This window comes from Bos indicus, chromosome 7, assembly GCF_029378745.1.
Source record: "Bos indicus isolate NIAB-ARS_2022 breed Sahiwal x Tharparkar chromosome 7, NIAB-ARS_B.indTharparkar_mat_pri_1.0, whole genome shotgun sequence".
In the NCBI taxonomy this organism is placed as follows: domain Eukaryota; kingdom Metazoa; phylum Chordata; class Mammalia; order Artiodactyla; family Bovidae; genus Bos; species Bos indicus.
In genome coordinates, this window is record NC_091766.1 from 68,297,748 (window position 1) to 68,314,370 (window position 16,623).

General features: G+C 39.6%; 1 long non-coding RNA gene across 1 annotated transcript; it reads right to left on the reverse strand.

Moving 5' to 3' along the window:
* Positions 1 to 331: 331 nt before the first annotated feature.
* On the reverse strand, positions 332 to 3,953 carry LOC139183918 (uncharacterized). Its single transcript, XR_011567417.1, has 3 exons — positions 3,867 to 3,953; positions 2,960 to 2,996; positions 332 to 397 (listed from the first exon to the last, which is right to left on the reverse strand). It is a non-coding gene; the product is annotated as an uncharacterized lncRNA (long non-coding RNA).
* Positions 3,954 to 16,623: the final 12,670 nt, after the last annotated feature.

Sequence of the window (16,623 nt, forward strand, 5' to 3'; positions counted from 1 at the left end):
TTCATGAGGTCTAAAGAGAATGTACAATTCTAAGAAGTATGTTTCATGTTTTGAAGAGACCTCTACAATGATCAGAAAGTTTGAACCAATTTAGTATAAAAAATTAGGACTCTGTGACAGAGGTTGACTTTACACAGTTGACCTAGTGTCACTCTACCCAGTGTCCCTGACTCAGAGGAATGCCTGGGAAACTGACTGAAAAATTCTGCAGCTGATTGACAGGACTCTTACATGGTATCTGGTCACTGTCTGCTATAGTCAAGGGCATAACACTTTAGAATCCGGATCCAGGACTCAGTGATAGTCATCAATAATGTAGACATAGTCTTCTGCTTGGATAGGCTTCAGAGCTGCATTTTTCAAAGCTCCAATACAAGTATCTTTCAATGGAATCACACTGTAGAAACAATAACATGAGTAAGAGAAAAGATCAATTCTCAGGTATGAGCAGCATATTTGTTTATATTCATTCAAGCCTGGGTATTTGCATTTCTCAGAGCCCCATTCAAACATCCTATGAAATGAATAGAAGCTTCCAGAATTGTGAATATGAAGTTACAGGAAATTATTTTTAATAAGGAGGTAGAAAGTCACACCTTTTGGTTTCAAAAATCTCACACTGGTCTCTTTCAAGACACTCGTGCAATAGAACACAAAAATTTATAATCTAAGAAGACAAATACCACACATCAAATTGAAGTATTAAACCAGGATACACAGTCTCAAAGATGGCCAGGAAATGGTTTGGCTGGTGTTTTTCTACCTGAGGACTATGACCCTTTAGTGAATGTTATTTAGTGGTATGTATCCTGTATTTAAGATAAATATATATATATAACAATACAAAATATCAGAGCATATCAGATGTAGTAAAATAGTATTGCTTCACCTAAGCATGTTCTAGATCCCAGAGTCAAAAATCACACCCTGCCTTAACAGTCAAAATTAGAAGGCCATGGGTTAGATGAGTTTTACAACATGAGTGCTCACACATCAAGTGTACACAAAGGTCATCTGTGGAGTTTTGATATCAAGGCTTTTTTAGAGGTTGTCTGTAGGCACTATTTTTATTGCCTAAGCCTGCTCAGAAAAGAAATGCACTGAATCAGAGCTGAGTGAGGAAATAACATCATGAGGAAATACACCTTTTTGTTTTGTTTTGTTTGCTTTTCTATATTATACAGCATCTTCTACAATAAATATTTTCTTTTCTATTTAGTTGATTAAAAACTGAAACTTTAAAAACGTAACATTGAAAAAACAAAAATAAAATAAAAGGATGTTATCATTCATGGTTTTCTGTCTGTAGGGAGTACTTTTTTTTTCCCCTCTTGGAAGACAGTCAAAAACACCTAAAAGTCTGGTTTTGGACTCTAAGAGACCTCTGTGTGATATGACCTTGGATGTCACTTAACATCTCTAAACCTGTTTTCTAATTAGTAAACTGAGAATAATACTACTGCCTGTCTCACAGGTTTATTGCTGTGAAGGGCATGTTTGCAATAATAAAATCCAGCATCTATGGAACACTTGCAATATGCTGGAGATTATTCAAGGCGTATTTTGTGGACTGGCTCATGTGATTAACTCAGATGTAGGAAAGACTGGCTACAAACATCCAATGAAAGAGAACTAAGAACAATGGATGGCAGTTAAAGAGGGACGAATTCGGAATCAAAGAAAGACTTGGCTTAAAGCCCAAGCTGGACCAGATGAAGCAGTTTATTTTGCTGGAAGTAGGTAGTGGTTTCCTACCTTTACAGAGGCTTTGGGAAATGACTGCAGGGATGCATACAAAGAAGACTTAATTTTTGACTGGGTGAAGGGGTAAACTTGCAAAACTGTAAATTGAAATGCCTGTGAGGCCAGACAACTAATGTAAATGAACAGAGCACTCTGGGTATGGAATAATAGGGGATGGTGGGAACTGTGGGGAGCTGGAGGCATGTCCCTACCCCCTGCCTTTGCGGGTCTTCAGCCTGGAGGTATCTTCCTGCAGATTTTTGCAGAGCTGCCTTCTGCTTCTTTGAGGCTCACTCACATAGCCTACTGCCCTGCTCCAGTATTCCCCATGGTATTTCTCTGGAAGTTCTATGCTGCTGCTGCTGCTAAGTCACTTCAGTAGTGTCCGACTGCATGCGACCCCATAGACAGCAGCCCACTAGACTCCTCTGTCCCTGGGATTCTCCAGGCAAGAATACTGGAGTGGGTTGCCATTTCCTTCTCCAATGCATGAAAGTGAAAAGTAAGGGAAGTCGCCCAGTCGTGCCCGACTCTTAGCGACCCCATGGACTGCAGCCCACCAGGGTTCTCTGTCCATGGGACTTTCCGGCAAGAGTACCAGAGTGGGGTGCCATTGCCTTCTCCAGGAAATTCTATAAGGCCCTGCTTATTCATTTATATGTTTTCTGTCTGTTCTGCTCATCTTTTCGGAAAATAATATTCAATACACATGCAATAAACAAAGCACTGAATGAAAATCAAATAAAAAACTAAACAACCCATTCAAATGACCCCTGAAACAATATCTGCAATTTAGTTCTCTTGCTCTAAGAGATAAGGTTTGAGGTGTTATTTCTGTAGCAGTTATGACACAATTCCAGGGAAATATAGAGGTGCTTGGAGAAGGAAATGGCAACCCACTCCAGTATTCTTGCCTGGAGAATCCCAGGGAAGGAGGAGCCTGGTGGGATGCCTTCTATGGGATCGCACAGAGTCGGACACAACGAAGCGACTTAGCAGCAGCAGCAGCAGCAGCAGCAGCAGCATAGAGATGCTAAAATCATCACTGGAAAGTTTAACAGCAATGGAGGTGCTCTATATACTAGATTTTTCAGGATCCAGAGTATAAAATGGAGAACTTGGAAGGAAAAGAGGAGAGGGACAGAGAAATTTTCCTTATGTTTACTAGATTAAGAACATCAAAAAGCATTATTAACACAAACCATTTCAAACTTACCGTAGTAGCTCCGCCTTGCTCCCCAGGCAAAAATATCCTAAATTGAGGGGGAAATGAAGAGAAAATTAAACATGCAAGCCAAAGAGTTCATGAGATTTTTTTTCTAAACCAGTATATTATTACGATTATTACTTTAATATGAGCAAAATCAGTACAGCTCTCAGAGTCTAAAAAAAAAATAATTTAGAAGAAAGAATATTTTTAAAAAGGAGAAAACAAAATTAATCTGACCCTAACCTGATAATTCCAGGTAACTTCTCTTGAATCTCTAAGGAGCCAAGTAAGCCCCTTGGTATAGAGTATTTTGTGATTCGTAGGTTTAGTGTATTGACCTACATGCCCTAGCTTACTTTAATGCCATTATATTTCACTGAAAAAAAACCCCTGAATATTGCACTTCTCCCATAGAAGACAGGTTTTACACACACAACTGGTGGAAGGAGACCACGAGGTGCTGGATGACTGTCATTGAAACCCTTTGTTCTTCTCCTAGCTCTGAAATCATGTACCCTCCTAATGTCTCTTGTGCTTCTTCTATTAAGTGGGTGTTAAACCATCAACAGTTTTACCCCTGATAGGGATAAAATATTGTTATTGAGGGAATGGGAAAAGAACAAAATGGGAGGGAACAAATGTTGTACATTACAATGGCTTTTGGCTTCCAAATCTCAACTTTACACAACCAGTGCTTATTTCTCCATATTTAATTTCTCCTATGGAGAATTTAAATATCATGTTTATGGAATGATAAATTTAAGATAAATAAAAAATTTAAAAAAGATCAAGGCAAGAACCAAGAAGTTAGGTGAAAATAATATATTGAATATACAGCCACATGTATTTGCCACAAGAATACTCCTGTGGGCTCAAGAATATTTCTGAATATTTCAGTCCTGAGGTGACTTACTTCTCCTAATCCAGAATACCACAAACATGACCAACAATGCCAAAATAGTAACCAAGATTCCAATGTAGACTCCCATGTTGGTGCTTATCCATGTTTCCTGTGCCAGCACCACAACCTACGGAAACATCAGCAGATCAAACACAAAACAGAAAAATAAAACAATCTTTTTAGAGTTATAGGCAGAAAACATTTCAGAAAATAATATACCCAGATAAATTATTGTTTATTGGCCCCTGGCTACTTCTGGATCATGAGGGGTAAGACAAAATGATGTACAGTTATAGCCTTATGATGAAATTCTAAGACAACTCAAAATTCAAAATGTATTTGGGGGTGGTGGAAATGTTTACATCTTACATGTGGTGGTATTTAGAGAAGGGTACAGATTTGTTAATACTCAAATGGTATGCTTCAAATGAGTGTGCTTTATTATTATAAATTATACATACTGTAAAAAAAAAATAAGCTCTTTTCATAAATAATTCTCTTCAGTTCAGTTCAGTCCCTCAGTCCTGTCTGACCCTTTGCGACCCCATGAATCACAGCACGCCAGGTCTCCCTGTCCATCACCAACTCCCGGAGTTCACTCAGATTCAAATCCATCGAGTCAGTGATGCCATCCAGCCATCTCATTCTCTGTCGTTCCCTTCTCCTCCTACCCCAATCCCTCCCAGCATCAGAGTCTTTTCCAATGACTCAACTCTTCGCATGAAGTGGCCAGAGTACTGGAGTTTCAGCTTTAGCATCATTCCTTCCAAAGAAATCCCAGGGCTGATCTCCTTCAGAATGGACTGATTGGATCTCCTTGCAGTCCAAGGGACTCTCAAGAGTCTTCTCCAACACCACAGCTCAGAAGCATCAATTCTTCGGTGCTCAGCTTTCTTCACAATCCAACTCTCACATCCTTACATGACCACAGGAAAAACCATAGCCTTGACTAGACGGACCTTTGTTGGCAAAGTAATGTCTCTGCTTTTGAATATGCTATCTAGGTTGGTCATAGCTTTCCTTCCAAGGAGTAAGCACCTTTTAATTTCATGGCTGCAATCATCATCTACAGTGATTTTAGAGCCCAGAAAAATAAAGTCTGACACTGTTTCCACTGTTTCCCCATCTATTTCCCATGAAGAGATGGGACCAGATGCCATGATCTTCGTATTCTGAATGTTGAGCTTTAAGCCAACTTTTTCATTCTACTCCTTCACTTTCATCAAGAGGCTTTTGAGTTCCTCTTCACTATCTGCCATAAGGGTGGTATCATCTGCATATCTGAGGTTAATTATATTTCTCCCTGCAAGCTTGATTCCAGCTTGTGCTTCTTCCAGCCCAGCATTTCTCATAATGTACTCTGCATAGAAGTTCAGTAAGTAGGGTGACAATATACAGCCTTGATGTACTCCTTTTCCTATTTGGAACCAGTCTGTTGTTCCATGTCCAGTTCTAACTATTGCTTCCTGATCTGCATATAGGTTTCACAAGAGGCAGGTCAGGTGATCTGGTATTCCCATCTCTTTCAAAATTTTCCACAGTTTATTGTGATCCACACAGTCAAAGGCTTTGGCATAGTCAATAAAGCAGAAATAGATGTTTTTCTGGAACTCTCTTCCTTTTTCCATGATCCAGCAGATGTTGGCAATTTGATCTCTGGTTCCTCTGCCTTTCGAAAATCAGCTTGAACATCTGGAAGTTCACGGTTCATGTACTGCTAAAGCCTGGCTTGCAGAATTTTCAGCATTACTTTAATAGTGTGTGAGATGCATGCCATTGTGCGGTAGTTTGAGCATTCAATGGCATTACCTTTCTTTGGGATTGGAATGAAAACAGAATTTTCCAGTCCTGTGGCCACTGCTGAGTTTTCCAAATTTGCTGGCATATTGAGTGAAGCACTTTCACAGCATCATCTTCCAAGATTTGAAATAGCTCAAATGGAATTCCATCACCTCCACTAGCTTTGTTCCTAATGATGCTTCCTATGGTCCGCTTGACTTCACATTCCAGGATGTCTGGCTCTAGATGAGTGATCATACCAAAATGATTATCTTGGTCATGAAGATCTTTTTTGTACAGTTCTTCTGTGTATTCTTGCCACCTCTTCTTAATATCTTCTGCTTCTGTTAGGTCCATACCATTTCTGTTCTTTATCGAGCCCATTTTGCTTGAAATATTCCCTTGGTATCTCTAATTTTCTTGAAGAGATCTCTAGTCTTTCCCATTCTGTTGTTTTCCTCTATTTCTTTGCATTGATTGCTGAGGAAGGCTTTCATATCTCTCCTTGCTATTCTTTGGAACTCTGAATTCAGATGTTTATATCTTTCCTTTTCTCCTTTGCTCTTCACTTCTCTTCTTTTCACAGCTATTTGTAAGACCTCCCCAGACAGCCATTTTGCTTTTTTGCATTTCTTTTCCCTGCGATGGTCTTGATCCCTGTCTCCTGTACAATGTCACAAACCTCATTCCATAGTTCATCAGGCACTCTATCTATCAGATCTAGGCCCTTAAATCTATTTCTCACTTCCACTGTATAATCATAAGGGATTTGATTTAGGTCATACCTGAATGGTCTAGTGGTTTTCCCTTTCTTCAATTTAAGTCTGAATTTGGCAATAAGGAGTTCATGATCTGAGCCACAGTCAGCTCCCAGTCTTGTTTTTGCTTACTGTATACAGCCTCTCCATCTTGGCTGCAAAGAATATAATCAATCTGATTTCATTGTTGACTATCTGGTGATGTTCACGTGTAGAGTCTTCTCTTGTGTTGCCTCCTTTACATAGCTTAATTTTAAATCTAAAGATGTCCCACCAGGTAGGTATTTTAATAGAAAGGAAGTGAAAATCAGAGAAAAAGATTAAGTCTCAAGTCTCCTCCTACATAAGATTTTAATCTCTGGAGTCAGAATCCCAGATTAACTTTTATTTAGTTGCTCTGTGACCCTAGCAAGTTATTTAGCCTCTCCAAACCTCTTTTTCTGTCAAATGAAGATTAAATAGGGTTCTTGGGAAAGGTACTTCAGGTACCTCCTGATAAACACTCTGAGGAATACAGAGGAGGGTGACCTAGCCTCTGACCTGTCCTTGCCTAAACGGAAAGCAGTCAGTACCTTGGGAGGGAAAAGCTGTGTTATCACCTTACTTGTGGGAGGGAAAGCAGTTAGAAGGAACACAGGGTTACAGGAAGCAGTCTTTGCTTGCTTTTTAAAAAATATTATGTTACATAAAAACTGGAAGTTCATTTTAGAGTGTGCAGCTCAGGATAAAGAAAGGAAAACAAAAATCAACCATAATTTCAACATCCAGAAATAGTTACTATTACCATTTTTCATTACATACTCTTTTAGAATTTTATCTTTCTAGTAGTTTTCTTAACAGACACAGTTACTGTATCCAATGTGTACTACAGTATATACATCATTTTACCTTGTATCTATAATCTATATATAATAAATATATATATTTTTTCATTTTTGGCAATGCTACATGGCTTGTGGGATCTTAGTTCCCTAATCAGCCATCAAACCTATACTTACTTCATTGGAGGCATGAAGTCTTAATCATTGGACTGTCAGGGAGGTCCCAATGCTATCTGAAAAGTTAGTTTTTTCATTTAACAATTGACACTGTCTTCTCATGGCAGTAAGTACACTGCAGTGACAACATTTTTAGTGGCAATAAATGGGCATGCTTAATTGATAAGTTATTAATCTCTTATTATTGAACATTTAGGTTGTTTATAACATTTTCATGATTATAAACAGCAGCAATGTATATCTTGTTTTATACATCTTTATATATATGTTCATTCTCCTCTTAAGATACAGCTCAAGAAGTTGACCTACTGGGTGGAAATATATGCTGCTTGGTTTCAAGATACCTGGGAGACACCTTGATATCTTCACGGTCAAGACACAAAAAGCCCACGATTGTGCTACCACCTATTGTGAACTTGCTTCTGTATTGCTTACATTATATAGGAGAGATTAATTGCTACTGAATATACCTGTCCTGCAGGTAACTGAGGTCAAAAACAATCTTCTCATTCAGAGTGTTTGTTTCTTTTTTTTAAACTATCACAAGTCTGACTGACATAACATTTACATGGTGGCAGTTCTGCTATTTAACAAACACAACAAATTCAGCTCATATCCATCAGATCAATCAGTACCCATATCATCAGAGTGATTAAAATCTTTCATATCATTCCTATGTGGTAGTGTTCTCATTGTCACTAAGTTATGCAACAGAAGGCCATTTGACGTCACATTAACCCCACTTTGCTTGAACTTGAATATCTCTTACAATGTCTATGCTGCAATTTCTCACTACTTGCAATCAAGATTACTCTCATACCTGAATCTGTTCATGTTTTTTTGCTTTTAAGAGTTATTTGCACATAGTGAAAGGAAAGTTGTTTCACCCAAAGGAGCCAAAAGTGAAAAATCTCACTGATAAATTCTTCTAACTTACACACAAAGATGAGGCTTTGATGTACATCATAAGACTATAATCCCTTGGATTTTTCCCAAGCTAACTGTGGGAAAAGTGCAAGAACAAATTAGATTACAAAGTTGTTAAAGACCTTAGGACCTTAATATGTCATCATATGGGGAGGATCATATATAGAAAGACTCAGCAGTGGCCTCAAAATTTCTCTATAAGAGGAAAATTGGATTGGAAAAGGATATTAGGGGGCCTATGTTTAAGGAACCACACTTTCACTGACATAATATTTTTGGTGGGGATGGCTCCCATTCCACTACATCAATTCAAGGCTTGTTATTTCTCTAACAATGATCTAAGTCTTTTTTGGTATGTAATGTTAAGTCACTATGCCTGAATAATTCACTCTTTTTTTCTTATTTTCTGGTCAGGGGAAATTCTGTCTTGGGTGTATATGTGTGTCTAGAGAAAAATATCACTTTTCAGGTATTTCTAACAAAGTAGTACATCTATATAGACTTTTTAAATTAATTAAAATATCCATGATATTAAAAGATGCTTACTCCTTGGACAAAAATTTATGACCAACCTAGATAGAATATTCAAAAGCAGAGACATTACTTTGCCAACAAAGTTCCGTCTAGTCAAGGCTATGGTTTTTCCAGTGGTCATGTATGGATTCGAGAGTTGGACTGTGAAGAAAGCTGAGCACCAAAGAATTGATGCTTTTGAACCTGTGGTGTTGGAGAAGACTCTTGAGAGTCCCTTGGACTGCAAAGAGATCCAATCAGTCCATTCTAAAGGAGATCAGCCCTGGGTGTTCTTTGGAAGGAATGATGCTTAAGCTGAAACTCCAGTACTTTGGCCACCTCATGCAAAAAGTTGACTCATTGGTAAAGACCCTGATGCTGGGAGGGATTGGGGGCAGGAAGAGAAGGGGACAGCAGGGGATGAGATGGCTGGATGGCATCATCGATTTGATGGACGTGAGTTTGAGTGAACTCCGGGAGTTGGTGATGGACAGGGAGGCCTGGCGTGCTGCGATTCATGGAGTCGCAAAGAGTCAGACACGACTGAGCGACTAATCTGATCTGATCTGACCCCTATTTAAGAGTCAAATTCTTTTCTTCCTTTATTTCTTAAATTAGAAAGAATCAATCTGTGGACTAGTCTGACAATAATAATCTCTAAATATAACTTGATTCCAGAAGAGACATATAAGTGAATCAGGCTAATAAAATAGGAAGGAATATGCTTAGCTTGATTGTTATGCCAGTGGGGATCTTGAGACGGTGTCACAGTGCCATTTCCATCTGCTCAACAAGAAAGAAAATTAATAAGAATTACAAAAAGATATTGAATTTTCCTGCAAGCACCAAATATATTCACACTGCCTTCTGGTAATGAAGGGAACATTGAATAATCATATGGCCTAATGCTGTAGGCATCCCAGGAATAATACCAAGTTAATAAAATTTATTACTTTAAGTAGTAAGGTTGTGTTTCTTAACCATTTTGTCATGGACCCTTTGAAAAGGAACCCTTTTTCTTTTCTCCCTATTGGGGAGAGGGAAATGCATGCTCACAGAAAATTTACTGACAATTTTAGACAAGTCAGAGTGACCCATTCTCAGAACTAGGTTAAAAATTACCACTTACAGATAAATAATCAATATTTTCATGGCAACTGAGAAACTTGCAATGAGTGCTCAGAGGTCATTACACATCCAAAGAGCAGAACCACTCTGTTCAAAATGAACATTACATTGATTTTACATTCAAAATGTGAATGAAATGCACTAAGATACCTCAAACAGGTGGCATCCAACTCCTACATTATATGCCAGTGTGCCCAGACACTGATCCAAACGTGCTTTAGAAAATATGTTACATCACTCCCAAGGCCAGTATACCTTATACTACCTAAACTCCCAATATAAAAGGATACTATGCCTTAAAGTTTTCAATGTCCAAATTTTAATAGTGTTTTGATATATCTCTTTTGTCCCACTGAACATATACTTTTGGCCCTTCTAAGCAACCATAGGTCAAATACAGGATTCTCTCTTTACTGAGTATCTATTACACACAAGCACTTTACATCCTTATACCCATTTTCTTAATCCGAAATTTTAGATGAGGTGCTGAAATGGTTGAAGTTTCCAACTCTACTGAAGGACAAGAGCCTCAGCTCATAACCACCGCACACACTATGTTCCCATCCAATGTAAATTCTGCAGGTCTCAGAGATTCCCGTCGTACTGACAGAGCTATAAAACCATCATTTTCTAATGGTAGTGAAAATGAAGTAACCATATTCCCCCCAAGTTTTCACACTTTACACTACTGTATCTACAATTTAAACATTCCAACACTACTTCTTCAAGAGACAAAGACAGTGTCTACAGTCTAGTCTCTGTGTACGATTTATGTTATAACCTTAAATCCTTAAGCTATAGAATGAGTGATGTTGTAAAAAAAAATAGCATGGACTTGAGTCTGATGAAACCTGACTTCAGTTCTGACATGTCACTTACCAATGTGACCTCGATCAATGTCCTTTACATACACATTACATATATATGCATGTAAATGTATGTATTTATATTTCTAGCTGGGGTAACCTTGAACTACAAGCTCTTGATAGCACCCGTCTCATAAAGTTATCACATTAGATGATGCATGTAAGGTGCTTAACACCATATTAAACAAATATCAGGTATCACAATTATGTTGCTATATAATAATAGGAGCAAAGGGGAAGGGACACCATGCAATGGGTTTTCCAAATAGCATGTCCATCATTCCTTACAAACATGTAGTGAGGAATGAAACAACTTGCCCATGGGCATGCAGCTTGAAACTCGGGCAGTTGAATTGGAAGCTGTTTGTCCAAAGTAGACAAATGTCCTCCTCAGTCTGGCAATGGCAAGAAATAAACCTGCCCTGAAAGAATTAAATGAGATAATGCACAACAATTTGCTGGCACATGCATCTGAAAAAGTAGGTGCAGACTCTATGAAAACCAAAATTCCTTCTGGACTAACATTCTTGGCTTTGTGAGGCTTTTACCCACTGAAATGTGACTCAGGCACTATGAGGATTTAGCTGAAGGGCCTCAGAGATGCTGCCAAGATGGCAGCAGTCACAGAAGTCGTGGGGACACAGCTGCTGCAATGTCTGTTCCATGCTGCCAAGTCTACTTGACCAGGTTTTAGTGACATATTTTAGAGAACAATTTCCCATTTTCTACTTTGATCTTCCTTTTAGCCTAAAAGTGTGGGGTGCAGTTGCCCCAACTGCTCTTACCTGTATTTTTATCTGCTTTCTCCTTGTTTCTGTGCCAAGAAACACTTCACACCAAGGATTCCACTTTCAAAACCAAATGTCACTATTAGCTAATTTCAAGTAAATTGGTCCCTCTCTGAGTCCCGCTGCATGTCCATTTTCAATTAAGAGCTTCCTTGAATGATTGACAAAGTAGGCCACTCTGGGTGTTTGCTACAGATTAGCAACTCCTGAGCATGATGAATCATAGGCACAAGTCTTAAAAAATCTGACCTTGTTTGGATGCTTTACAGGTACATGGACAAATAAGCCAGTTCTGCATTACAAAGGGGTTCACATGTGGCACTTTCCAAATTTACCACCATGGGTAACAGAGTTAGCTTGGAAAGATGACAATTCAATATCATGTTTCTCCATTATAGGAAAAACAAACTAATTTTACATCTCAAAAGAATATAGACTTTCCAAAATTAGGGAGAACTGGGAGACTTTTGGAGTGAAATAGCACAATCCTAGTCGGCCATGCCTCTTTGGCTCTGGTGTCCATGTCCTCAACCCAACTCAAAGTGTCCATGTGAAATGAAAGCTCGACAAGGCAGCAGGGGAGACTCCTGGCTGTGTGTAGTTTCTGGGGCTTAGAGGAAGCATAAACAGGCGACCAGTTCCATCTGGACCAGTTTGGATTTAATTGTTTTAAGGCTCTGTCCAGGGAAGTATGCCTAGAAATAAGTTTAAAGACAAGGCTGATTCATTTATTTAGAAAAGTGTGAATATGCATGTGGATGGCCCCAAATCATACTACCTGCCTATGTCACTCAAAATACATATTTCTGGACATTCTAAGTAACGGTCATAGTTGCCACTCTATCATTTATCTTGTAACTGTGTCACTAGATCTTTATCTCAAATAACGCTTGTAAGAATAAGTAGTATTTCCTCCATTTTCCAAAGGATAAAAACAGATTCAAAGAGGGTAATAAGACATTTGTTCAAGTTGCATAGCTGAGTGGAATAGCCATTGTTGGTATTCAAGTCATGCTTGTCTTATTTCAGAATATGTGCTCTGAACAATGTGCTAATATTTATCAAAATTTGAATGTTCCCAGATGTTCAGGAAAGAAACTGAAGTTACCTGTTGAACAAGAGTGCCATGGTGAGCTGGTTATGTTTGTTTGATACAGGGTAGTAGGCTGGCTTTCTGCTGTCTGAGTTGGAGAAGACAAAGAAGCTATAGGAATGACAAGAATGGAAAAGTGGTGTTCAATTAGTGGAGGAAAATTTACACCCGCAGCAGAAAGAACAAACAAAACTAAATCAGAAATTACCCTTTGACTCTTTCTTAGAAATGTATTAATATATGTCCTTGAGGTATTACCCTGATATGAAGGCATTTCATTATCATGAATAAATCTGGTCTAGATAATGATCTGAGAGCCTAACAACAGAATTATTTCACTTTTTATACTTCTTTTGTTGTTCAGTTGCTAAGTGGTGTCCTACTCTTTCCAGCCCCATAACTGCAGCATGCCATGCTTCCCTGTCCTTCTCTGTCTCCTGGAGTTTGCTCAAGCTCATGTCCATTGAGTCAGCAATACTGTCTACCCATCACATTCACTGCCACCCTCTTCTCCCTTTGCCTTCAATCTTTCCCGGCAGCAGGGTCTTTTCCAATGAGTCCGCTGTTTGCATAAGGTGGCCAAAGCTTTGGAGGTTCAGCTTTAGTATTAGTCCTGGGGTTGTCATAAGAATTAAGGGGCTTAATACGTATAAAGCAGTTAGCATGTTTCCTGACACAGGAAACAGAGTAAGCATTAACTTCACTGAAATCTTATCCTCAAGTTTTGGGTTAGGCTTCAAAATGGATTAAATGATCTCTGTTCAGATTTTTGTCATAATTCTATGTTAAACTGGGCCGAATGCACCATCCTTCTAAGATGTCCATGACCAGTGGTCTGGCTTTTTTTTTTTTTTTTTTTGCTATTAATGATTCCTTTGAGAATCCAATAAAAACCATAGGTCCCTCTCACTCTGAAAATTCTTACAGATACAACAGATGAATATAAGAGGGCACAAGTGGTTCACAGTTTCCAAACTGTGAAGCCAGGTTTGGAAACCTATTAAGAATCCCTACCCTAGATTGTACACCTGCCTTAACACAGTGTCCTGAATGGTGCATATCCTTACTTTACAAACTTCTGTGCTTAGAAGTACTTTTGCTTACCTGGCTGGAGGTCCTCTGTGGGTGCTGGCATTGGAAGAGCAGAAGTAGAGGACCTCACTGTCACTGGAGCAGTGGTGACTGTCATGGTTGGAGTAGTGGTATTGATTGTTGGCACAGCAGTGGTGGTGGTTGTTGGAGCAGTGGTGACCATTGTGGTTGAGTAGTGGTGGTAGTTGTCTTTCTTGTAGTGGTTCTTCTTGGAGTAGTATTAATGGTTGTCTTTCTCATAGTGGTGGTTGTTCTTGGAGTAGTGGAGGTGGTGGTGGTGGTTGTTGGAGTCGTGATGGTTGTTGCAGTCGTGGTGGTTATTGTTTTGGGAGTAGTAGTGGTGGTTGTTGGAGTAGTGGTAGTCATTCTTGGAGTAGTAGTAACAGTTGTCTTTGTTTTAGTGGTGGTTGTTCTTGGAGTAGTGCAGATGGTGGTGGTGGTTGTTGGAGTCACAGTGGTTGTTGTTTTGGGGGTAGTAGTGGTAGTTGTTAGAATAGTGGTAGTCATTCGTGGAGTAGTGGTAATGGTTGTCTTTCCTGTAGTGGTGGTTGTTCTTGGAGTAGTGGTGGTTGTAGTGGTTCTTGGAGTAGTAGTAATTGTTGTCTTTCTAGTAGTGGTGGTTGTTCTTGGAGTAGTGGAGGTGGTGGTAGTGGTTCTTGGAGTAGTGGTGGTAGTTGTCTTTTTTCTATTGGTTCTTCTTTGAGTAGTGGTGGTAGTTGTCTTTCTTCTATTGCTTCTTCTTCGAGTAGTGGTGGGAGTTGTCTTTCTTCTATTGCTTCTTCTTCGAGTAGTGATGGCAGTTGTCTTTCTTCTAGTGGTTCTTCTTGGAGTAGTGGTGGGAGTTGTCTTTCTTCTAGTGGTTCTTCTTCGAGTAGTGGTGGGAGTTGTCTTTCTTCTTTTGCTTCTTCTTCGAGTAGTGATGGCAGTTGTCTTTCTTCTAGTGGTTCTTCTGGGAGTAATGGTGGTAGTTGTCTTTCTTCTAGTGGTTCTTCTTGGAGTAGTGGTGGTAGTTGTCTTTCTTCTAGTGGTTCTTCTTGGAGTAGTGGTGGGAGTTGTCTTTCTTCTAGTGGTTCTTTTTTGAGTAGTGATGGCAGTTGTCTTTCTTCTAGTGGTTCTTCTGGGAGTAATGGTGGGAGTTGTCTTTCTTCTATTGCTTCTTTTTCGAGTAGTGGTGGGAGTTGTCTTTCTTCTAGTGGTTCTTCTTGGAGTACTGGTGGGAGTTGTCTTTCTTCTATTGCTTCTTCTTCGACTAGTGATGGCAGTTGTCTTTCTTCTAGTGGTTCTTCTGGGAGTAATGGTGGTAGTTGTCTTTCTTCTAGTGGTTCTTCTTGGAGTAGTGGTGGGAGTTGTCTTTCTTCTATTGCTTCTTCTTCGAGTACTGGTGGGAGTTGTCTTTCTTCTATTGCTTCTTCTTCGAGTAGTGATGGCAGTTGTCTGTCTTCTAGTGGTTCTTCTGGGAGTAATGGTGGTAGTTGTCTTTCTTCTAGTGGTTCTTCTTGAGTAGTGGTGGGAGTTGTCTTTCTTCTAGTGGTTCTTCTTGGAGTAGTGGTGGGAGTTGTCTTTCTTCTATTGCTTCTTCTTCGAGTAGTGGTGGCAGCTCTCTTTCTTCTATTGGTTCTTCTTGGAGTAGTGGTGGTAGTTGTCCTTCTTGTAGTGGTGGTTGTTCTTGGAGTAGTGGTGGTGGTTGTTGGAGTAGTGGTGGTAGGTGTTGTTGTAGTAGTAGTGGTGGTGGTCATTGTTGTTGTAGGTGGAGCTAGGAATCAACATGAAAGCAGGGATTCATCAAGCAGCAGGAAACAAGAGACTCATGCTGGGCCTGTGTACCAACACAACCAAGCAGACTGTCCCCAGGCAGAACTCAGGACTTATCTCCCATGAACTCCAAGTTATTGTCATGGGTCAACTAGAATATTTGACTGAGGAGGGAGTGAAGACATGGTCACAACAAGACAACAGCAGCATTTAAAGGATGATATTTCGGGAGATATTGCTATTCAAAAATGACACATGGGATTTGTGTTGAAGAACTTTGTAAAGTGCTTATTTAACTTATATGCAGAGTACATCATGAGAAATGCTGGACTGGAAGAAGCACAAGTTGGAATCAAAATTGCCGGGAGAAATAACAATAACCTCAGATATGCAGATGACACCAACCTTATGGCAGATAGTGAAGAGGAACTAAAAAGCCTCTTGATGAAGGTGAAAGAGGAGAGTGAAAAAGTTGGCTTAAAACTCAATATTCAGAAAACGAAGATCATGTCATCTGGTCCCATCACTTCATGGGAAATAGATGGGGAAACAGTGGAAACAGTGTCAGACTTTATTTTTGGGGGCTCCAAAATCACTACACATGGTGACTGCAGCCATGAAATTACTCCTTGGAAGGAAAGTTATGACCAACCTAGACAGCATATTCAAAAGCAGAGACATTACTTTGCCAACAAAGGTCCATCTAGTCAAGGATATGGTTTTTCCAGTGGTCATGTATGGATGTGAGAGTTGGTCTGTGAAGAACGCTGAGCACCGAAGAATTGATGCTTTTGAACTGTGGTGTTGAAGAAGATTCTTGAGAATCCCTTGGACTGCAAGAAGATCCAACCAGTCCATTCTGAAGGAGATCAGCCCTGGGATTTCTTTGGAAGGAATGATGCTAAAGCTGAAACTCCAGTACTTTGGCCACCTCATGTGAAGAGCTGACTCATTGGAAAAGACTCTGCTGCTGGGAGGGATTGGGGGCAGGAGGAGAAGGGGACAACAGAGGGTGAGATGGCTGGATGGCATCACTGACTGAATGGATGTGAGTCGGAGTGAACTCCAGGAGTTG